The 8,002-nt window shown below is 34.1% G+C and overlaps 1 long non-coding RNA gene across 1 annotated transcript in view; it reads left to right on the top strand.

The window, feature by feature from the left end:
- The first annotated feature begins 7,451 nt into the window (after positions 1-7,451).
- Positions 7,452-8,002, top strand: part of LOC109364097 — a 69,574-nt gene continuing 69,023 nt past the window's right edge. Inside the window, exon 1 of the long non-coding RNA XR_002110096.1 lies at positions 7,452-7,565. This is a non-coding gene — a long non-coding RNA (uncharacterized LOC109364097). The remainder of the gene's footprint in view (positions 7,566-8,002) is intronic.

Raw genomic sequence — 8,002 nt, 5'->3', positions numbered from 1 at the left:
TTTTTTTACAAATGAAGGCTTTTGTTGATAACTATTCATTTCAGATACATATGTACAAACCATAAAAGTTTGTTTTTGTGCTTTCTTTATTCCTTTTACTATGCCTTAGGAATTCAGCTTGATGCTTTTCATTTCTCCCAAATTTATATTTTTTCTCAGCATTTTAATGTTCTAATCACAATCTAAACTTGGCAAATCTCCAGCTATGAGAACTACTGTTCTAGTCCTTCTGGGAAGACTCCTTAAAGTTTAATGGCAGCATAATTTAACTCCCTTTGAAGGCAGAGTTGCAAGTATTTTTTAAATAATTTAATTTTTTTTTAGTTTGCTCTTTATTGGCAGCGTTTCCTTAGAAGCTAGGAGTTAAAAACTTTTAACCTAAAAACTTACTTGATTTTCATTTGGCAATTATATTTTCCTTTGTTTCTGCTTCTTATGGTAGTTGAAATATTAGCATATTTATCTTCCCTGAGTACTTACTTTTTCATTACTATTACAGAATCAGCAAAAAAAATGAATTGATTTTTCCCCAAGGGTCCTGTATGTATGTAAAATAGATCTTCCCTCTTAACAAGAAAGCAAGAGCTGAGTCTTTTGAAATAAAAGTTCTGAATTGCAAACAATTGCAGATGCTGTTGCTATTATTGTCACAAGTGGCTCTCATGAAGTCACCAGCCATCTACAGCTGATCCATTCCACCTGTGTGATTCTCATAATGGGACCGTGACTGCTGTCCATAAAGGATACTTCTGCTCATTAACTTCATCAGCTGATCTTATGGAAAGTTTGTTCTTTGATTGTTTGGAAGTTCCATGCCAAGCTCTGTGCTTTACTGTTAAATATAATTGAATTATTTTCTCCCCCCAGTGCTCTTGCTCAGGTCTAATTTAATTTTTTAATGAGATACAACCAGGCACAATATATAAATAATAATTTTAAAAAATGGTGCTTTATTTTAGTCAAATTTAAACCATACTTAGAATAGTGTAAGAGAATTGTTGAAGTCCTAATGTGGCATTTCCTATTGTTTTTATAAAAAGATTTTAAATATTTCCTTTTGATAGCACTAATCTAGACTCTCCTTAGGATTTATCAATACCAGTGATTGGAAGTACTCAGTACTCAGATAAACAGTTGTGTGGACAACTTCTGTGGAACAACTCTAGCTAAAGCGTAACTGGTTCCGTGGTGAAGGGAAAGAAGCAATTAGGAAAAAAAAGAAAAGGAAAAGAAAAAATGAAGGAAAAGGAAAGAAAAAGAAAAGAAAAGGGAAACACAAGAGGAAAAGGAACGGAAAAGTGAAAAGGAAGAGAAAAAAAAGTGAAGGAAGAATAACATAGAAGGTAAAGAGGAATGTCAGAAAATAAGAAGATGTAGATAAAATGTAAATTTGGGAAGTAAAGATGAGACATTCATGGAAAAAATGAGTAAATATCAGATAAAAGAACAATAAATATTTTTTAGACCCTGGCAGAAGCAGAAGGATCCTCAAATTAATACAGAGAATTAGAGCCAGAGATTACTAGTATTCTTAATAACCACACAGTAAAGGTGTAAATGCTTTCTTTCATTTAGGAAGACAGTTTCATTTGTGAATGAAACAAAGAAGGCCAAAACTAAGTACTACAGTATATATTTGAAAACCATTGGTCTTGAATGACAGTATCTTAAAAGCACTATTTGACAGAGACATGGTGAAGGTTGGATGAGAATGGACAAATCATGTTAACTGGGCATATATCACATTTTTATGGTGAGTAAACCACTTCCGAAAAACACCTCAGTGATATACCGATGCTCTGCCTGATCTCTAGGCTATCAATCGAGGTGTGTTGTTGACACCAGTGACTGCTCTGAATTATGGAGAAATGTTATCAAATAAGCTTATAGGAGATGTACTTCTGCTTTGCAGTTGGTGGCTGAGGTCTGTAATTGCTTTCAAAAACACCTATGATTTTTGAGAAGTGGCAGTGCAATCTTTCAAAAATAAAAGAACTGTCAACAGAAGTTAAATATGATATTTACAGAAAATTCCAAGCCATTAATTGATGCCATAACAAAGTTCCTTCATAGCAATGCCTCAAAACCAAAGATAAGAACATAACTTTAGAAGTGGACTACAGATTTTTACCCAATGTAAAATTTTGCCAAACAAAAGCTATTTCTCAATGGAAGAATCTGAAGAGAAAAAACGTTAAGCCTAAGATGAACATAAGTGTATTATGTACACATAACAGTCTAGCTAACAGCCAGCTACTTTAGAAATTGCAAATGATAAAAATAATGGCTGAAAATGAAAAAATGTGCAAAGGGACATTCAGTTCTAACATCTATGAGTAATTGGTTGTTTTCACCAATTTCTCTGACTTGCCAGATATTTCTGCTTCAAACTTTGTTATCTGTGTAAAATAATCACTGGCTATTCTCAAAAAAGCCCTTTAAAAATATAGTAAAGCAAAGTCTGACCATTCCTTGCTCATTTTTTTTATCTTTCTTTGTGGACAAATCATTGGTTCAGAATTCTGGAGAAAACAGTAGATTAGCCTCAGATCTCCTCAGTCTTTTTACAAAAATACTGTGATTTCTATTTTCCTTCTTTGGGAAACTACAATCTTAATTCAGATTTGCTACTCATTTGTTGTCCTATGCTTTGCCTACTTCAAGGTTTGTCTCCTACTTTGTGTGGATAGTTAGATCCTATGACAAGAAAAAATAAGATGACCATATGTTAAAATATCACACAATATTTGCCTGGGGAAGATTATACTCAGATAATTCAAAGGGGATGTAATTCTAGTTCTTTTCGTAAAATTTAATGATAGTATAAGGAAAGGCAAGGAGCTATCTAGTGGAGTGTCCAGTAGCACAAGAGAGTGTTACATCCTTTGATTTTGACAAGGGAAGGGTGTTCTATTGAAGGGAAGGGTGTGCTATTGAAAATCCTACACTGTGTCTATCTGCATCTTTGTGAACTTTAAAAAATGCACTAAAAATATAAATATTTGTGAGATACCTAAATATGTTGCTGATAGTTCAGTTTTCTCTGGTACCATACATGAAAATTTGAAGCAACTCTAGAACATTGCAATTCAGCTCATCCTCAGTATAGACAAGTCCTTGACAAGTGGTGCAGCAGGTCTTTTACAGAATCTATGAAAATATTTTTAATACTTACCTGTGTAAAGTAGGGCAACTGTTTAGGAAGGTGATTGATGTTCATAAATATGTTCCTTTTGTGGACAATTTAATTTTAAGCTAGGCTTATGAAATTAATGGCTATAAATGATAAATTCTCTCAAGGTCTTCTTAAGTTTTATGGAGGTATTTTTTTAGTAACCAAGTTAGTAATTTACTAATAATTAATTTAGTAATTTTAGTAATTCAGTGATGAAATACTGCAGCAAGGGCACACAGAATGAGCAAGAAAATTCTTTTCCAGACTACACGCTAGAGAGAAATATCTATCAGAGTAAAAATTGATGCAAGATGAGGCCCAGTTAGAGGAAAAGAGGAAGCTTGATTGTCTTCTTCAAAAGAAGTGAAGCAGACAGCATTAAAACTGGAACATTTATAGTTAAGCCTTCTTCCTAGAACACGTTCACTAAATTTTTGGAAAATGTTAGGGGTAAGGAGTAAAGGTAGAAGAAGCAGACTGAAATAGTCTTATCTATAAGTTGAAGTTAATGGATGATGTCATATTATTATTTTCAAAAACAACTGTAATGGAAATGTCACCCACTAGCAGGAATATCATGCTTTAATAAATGACGCTTACATACAGCCACTGCTAGAACACAGTGCTTGAATAAATCATGTGTAAAGCTAGCAGACACAACATTTTCCTTTTGCAAAAGAGATTTCTTACTGTAGTCAAGTCAGCAAATACATTCTGTACTCAGTTTTCACTGTTAAGGAAAGGTATGGAATGTGTAGTGAATTGTACAAAATTAAGAATAATGACCCTATGTTGTCAATACTTAACCCCTAATCTTTAATCCCTAATCCAGTATCTCTGTGCATAGATAGAGCATCCCAAATCTTGTGCAGGCACATGCCTTAATTTTGCTTGGATTAGTGAGAACTTCCAATACAGAATCTCCGTAGGAGATTAGATTATTAGATGAAACTAGAATTGCACAGTGATGCCTGATTTAACAATACATTGCCTACCACAAAATTAACCCACCTAAACTTCTCTTAACAGAAAGGTGGAGTAAGTTTACAGTGCATAGTGGTTTGTGTCATGTAAATACGGATTGAGCTCCAAAGCTAAACTGACTCTGTTATGAAAACATTGCTTCAACATCTACACACTCAGAAATGATGTATCCTCCTGGGAAAAAAACAACAAAAACAAAAATCAATCAATCAATCAAACAAACAAACAAAAACAAAAACCAAAACCAAAAGCAAAACAAACAAACAAACAAAAAAACCACCAAACAAACAATAAAAAAGCACACAAAAAAGTGTAAAACAAAACAAAAGCAGAAGCCAAACCTCTCGCCCCATGGAGAGAGGGGTTGCTGGAATGTGTGCTGCAGTTTAAGAAGGAAAAAAATACCTATTGTATTAAAGGAGTACACTAAATAATAGTATAATATATTGATCAGTGATTTTTATTTATGCATGTATGTTTAATATTAAAAAAGCGATGTCTGTCTAGAGCTCTTGGTACAGTGACAAACAATACAAGAAATATGAGGAAATCTGTGCATTTAATTATGCATAGAAATCTTGAATTTCCTTTGCAATATTTTCTTTGTTGCTTGTAAAAATGACATCAATAGAAAAATGAAAAAACATTCAGAATATCTTGAGTGTACCGTAGATTTGAAACAATTATGGTGTAAATATACTCTTCTGTGTGTTTTGAAAATATTTCAAGAACGAGAATTTTGCTTGAAAAGGCAAAGAACAAAAACGAAATGCATTCTAACAAGGTAATAATTATTTTTTAAGGTAATGATGAGGAGGAGCAGTGGCTGACACTGTGTTGCCATTCAGCCGGACTAGAAAGCCTGGAGACTTTGGCAGAAAGGAACTTTAGGAGGCTCTATAAGGGCAAGTGTAGAATCTAGAGTCCTACACCTGGGAAGAAATAACTGCACATTTCAGCACACATTAAAAGGCGAAAAAAAACTTTAGCCAAGTGAATGAAACATCTCAACACCAAGGATCAAGTAAGTGAAAGCAGGAGTAGAAAAATAGCCAGAGAATTAAGAAATGCTTCTCAACATGAATATTGGTGTTACCATGGCAACAGGATTGTTCTTTCCACAGAAGGCTGTCCTCTTTTTGCTTTTCTCCCTTTGAGAATTAGGAAAGCGGGGGGTTGTTCTCAGAACTGATAAGTATGGGTGGCAAGTACAGAAGCTTCATGAAAAGCTCTGTAACATCCATCGTGAAGAATGTAAAACAATTCTCCTGTTGTTTTATTGAATGTTTGGCAATTTGAGATCATTTGAACCATGAAATACAGTTTCTAAAGTAATTCTCCTACCAGAATGAGGGACATGATATGGATTTATTAACCATGTATCTCTTAGCTTAAGTGCAGGGAATATCCAAACAGGATCTTTTCACAATTCACAAGTTGGTATCCCTCTGGTGCCAAGCACTTACCATTTTTTGCTCCTTCTAGATTAGATTATTATACAATATAGACACATAAAATATGGAAATTTTCATTCAGAGTTAATATAAACAATTATTTCTGCATCTGTTCTTTTGTTTAGTGTAAACTGAAAGAAAGGGACAAAAAGATGCACACACAAACACTTGATCTTGTTTCAGCAATATTTTATAGCTCCTCTAGCTTTACTGATAAACAACATCCTTTGTAGAGGAGATAAAGAAATGATACTTAACAGCTGATACAAATAGTATATCACAGTCCTTCTACCTGACTTTAGCATGGTCTGGAAGAGTACACCCAAAAAGTGTGATAGAAATATCCTCTCATTTTACCTCGACACAGGAAGGTCTTTTGTTAGCAGAATCAACTTGGTGATTCAAGAAACTAATTTCTCAATTGAAATAATAGAGATAGAAACTGAATATATAAGAGTTTTGTTACCGATTTCAGCAAATCTGCAGATTCTTTTGAAGTTTGTCACTTTCTCGGCCTTCCAGAAACAGACTAGAAAATGATAATTCAAATTTAGCAGGAAACAGTGCAGTCTACTAGATCTCATTCCTGTCATAGCTGCCCAAGTGATCTAAAGATTCTTCTTATGCAGTCCAATTACAAAACTGTCTCATTTATTATGGGAACTTACTACTAACTTCTCCATGAGAATCAATCTGGTGATAAAACATGCCAAATTTTAATCCTTTGTGTGAAAAAAATCCACAATCAAAGTCACTTTAACAGTGAATCACAAAGATCCAGAAAGTACTTGAATAATGTTTAACTTTCGGATAGTAATACTGTTTTATTTGATTATATCTATTTAAAATAAAAGTCCAGATATATATTGCCTTCAAGTTTTGATGCATTTTAATGCCCAGGACTGAGGTTTTGCAAGAGTATACAACTGTTATTGGAGAGGAAGAAATATTTTTCCACTCTGCTGTAGAAAGAAAAACACGTTTCTACCACTGTGAAATTGAAATCGTCATACCTGAAGCCTAACTTGCTGGCTATGTTGAGATTGACAGTCCTCTATTTTGCATCCAGCTCTCTTGCTCTTGATTTTTCAAGATACATACTAACATTTCTGCCAGGGCAGAATTCTGGGAATTTTGTCTAGAAGTTCTGTCTGGATGTCTCAGAAAATGAATATTGACTGCTTGCAAAATCCGATCTACTCCTGCATTTCTTTGTGTTTGATATACTTGGAAACATCTTACCTGTGCTCTGTACAGCCTCAGTTTTTATGTGCTGTATGATTTGTTCACTTTTCCTGGAAGCTTCAAGCTGATGCAAAGGTACAGTAGTCCTGCAGTATGCTGCTAAATGGAGTTGAACCAACTCTTATTTTCTTGTAAAAGGAAATTCATGCTTAGAATGAAGCAGGATTTTAGATCTTTCAGCTTTCAGGATATGTCTTATGGGTATATTTTTTTTTGCAAACGTTAAAATAGTCTTGTTTTGGAACAATCTGAAAAAACTGAATTTGCACTTGAAGTTAGTTAGTCACATCTTTTGAAAGACACTTGTACTTATGCTCTGTATGGTGCTGACAACAAATATGCACTGCATGACTCTATGTCATCTACTCAAAAATAGTAAAAATTGTAAATGAAAAGAACAGTTCTTTTTATACAATCTAGGAGATCAGGAAAGCTGTTGTTTAGAAGGGATACTGACACATCAATTGCTGAAGTGAAAGGCTGTGGAAACTTCATTTCTAAAATGGTCCTCAGGCTTCTATTGGCAGTAAGTGGGTGACAAACAAGGAGGGTTTGTGATGTGATGTTCCTTAGTGATCCTCACTCATTCTAGAAGCAGTCAGGACCTATGAATAGTGTTTTGACTAACAAAACCTATTACCTTAGGTGTCTTGAAGGCAAGTAGGAACAAAACCAGAAGGCCAAGGCATTGTCTTCTACAGGCCAAAGTAAGTGCTACTCAGTGATTAGAAATTTTAAACTTGGAGATTGTATAATTTCACTTCTTTTATTTTAAAGAAATACATACCAAAGCTTGGTTTGAAGACAAGGAGATTTAAAATTTAAGATTGAATTCACATTCCTTGAAGGTTGTTAAATTTTTGTTATGATCTTTGGACAGTTGAGGAGTAAGCTTACTGGCTCTTGCTAGCTCTTTCTGGCTTATGATTCCTCTCGCCTGTTTTTCTTGTTGTTTTGTTGTTATTTGTTTTGCTTTTGTTTTGCTTTGCTTTGCTTTGGTGTTTTTATTTTATTTTATTTGCATTCTTTGAGCAGTAGTCCTGTGGGGTGAATAATAGAAGGCAGAAAATTAGCACTTGAGAGGATGAAATTCTCTCTTCTAAGGAGATTTTCTGTTCAGAAGAGGTTAGCATTCAGAAAAGTT

The sequence above is a fragment of the Meleagris gallopavo genome, chromosome Z (genome assembly GCF_000146605.3).
Source record: "Meleagris gallopavo isolate NT-WF06-2002-E0010 breed Aviagen turkey brand Nicholas breeding stock chromosome Z, Turkey_5.1, whole genome shotgun sequence".
Taxonomy (NCBI): domain Eukaryota; kingdom Metazoa; phylum Chordata; class Aves; order Galliformes; family Phasianidae; genus Meleagris; species Meleagris gallopavo.
The sequence above is the reverse complement of the archived record's forward strand: the minus strand, read 5'-3'. Positions and strand labels throughout refer to the sequence as shown.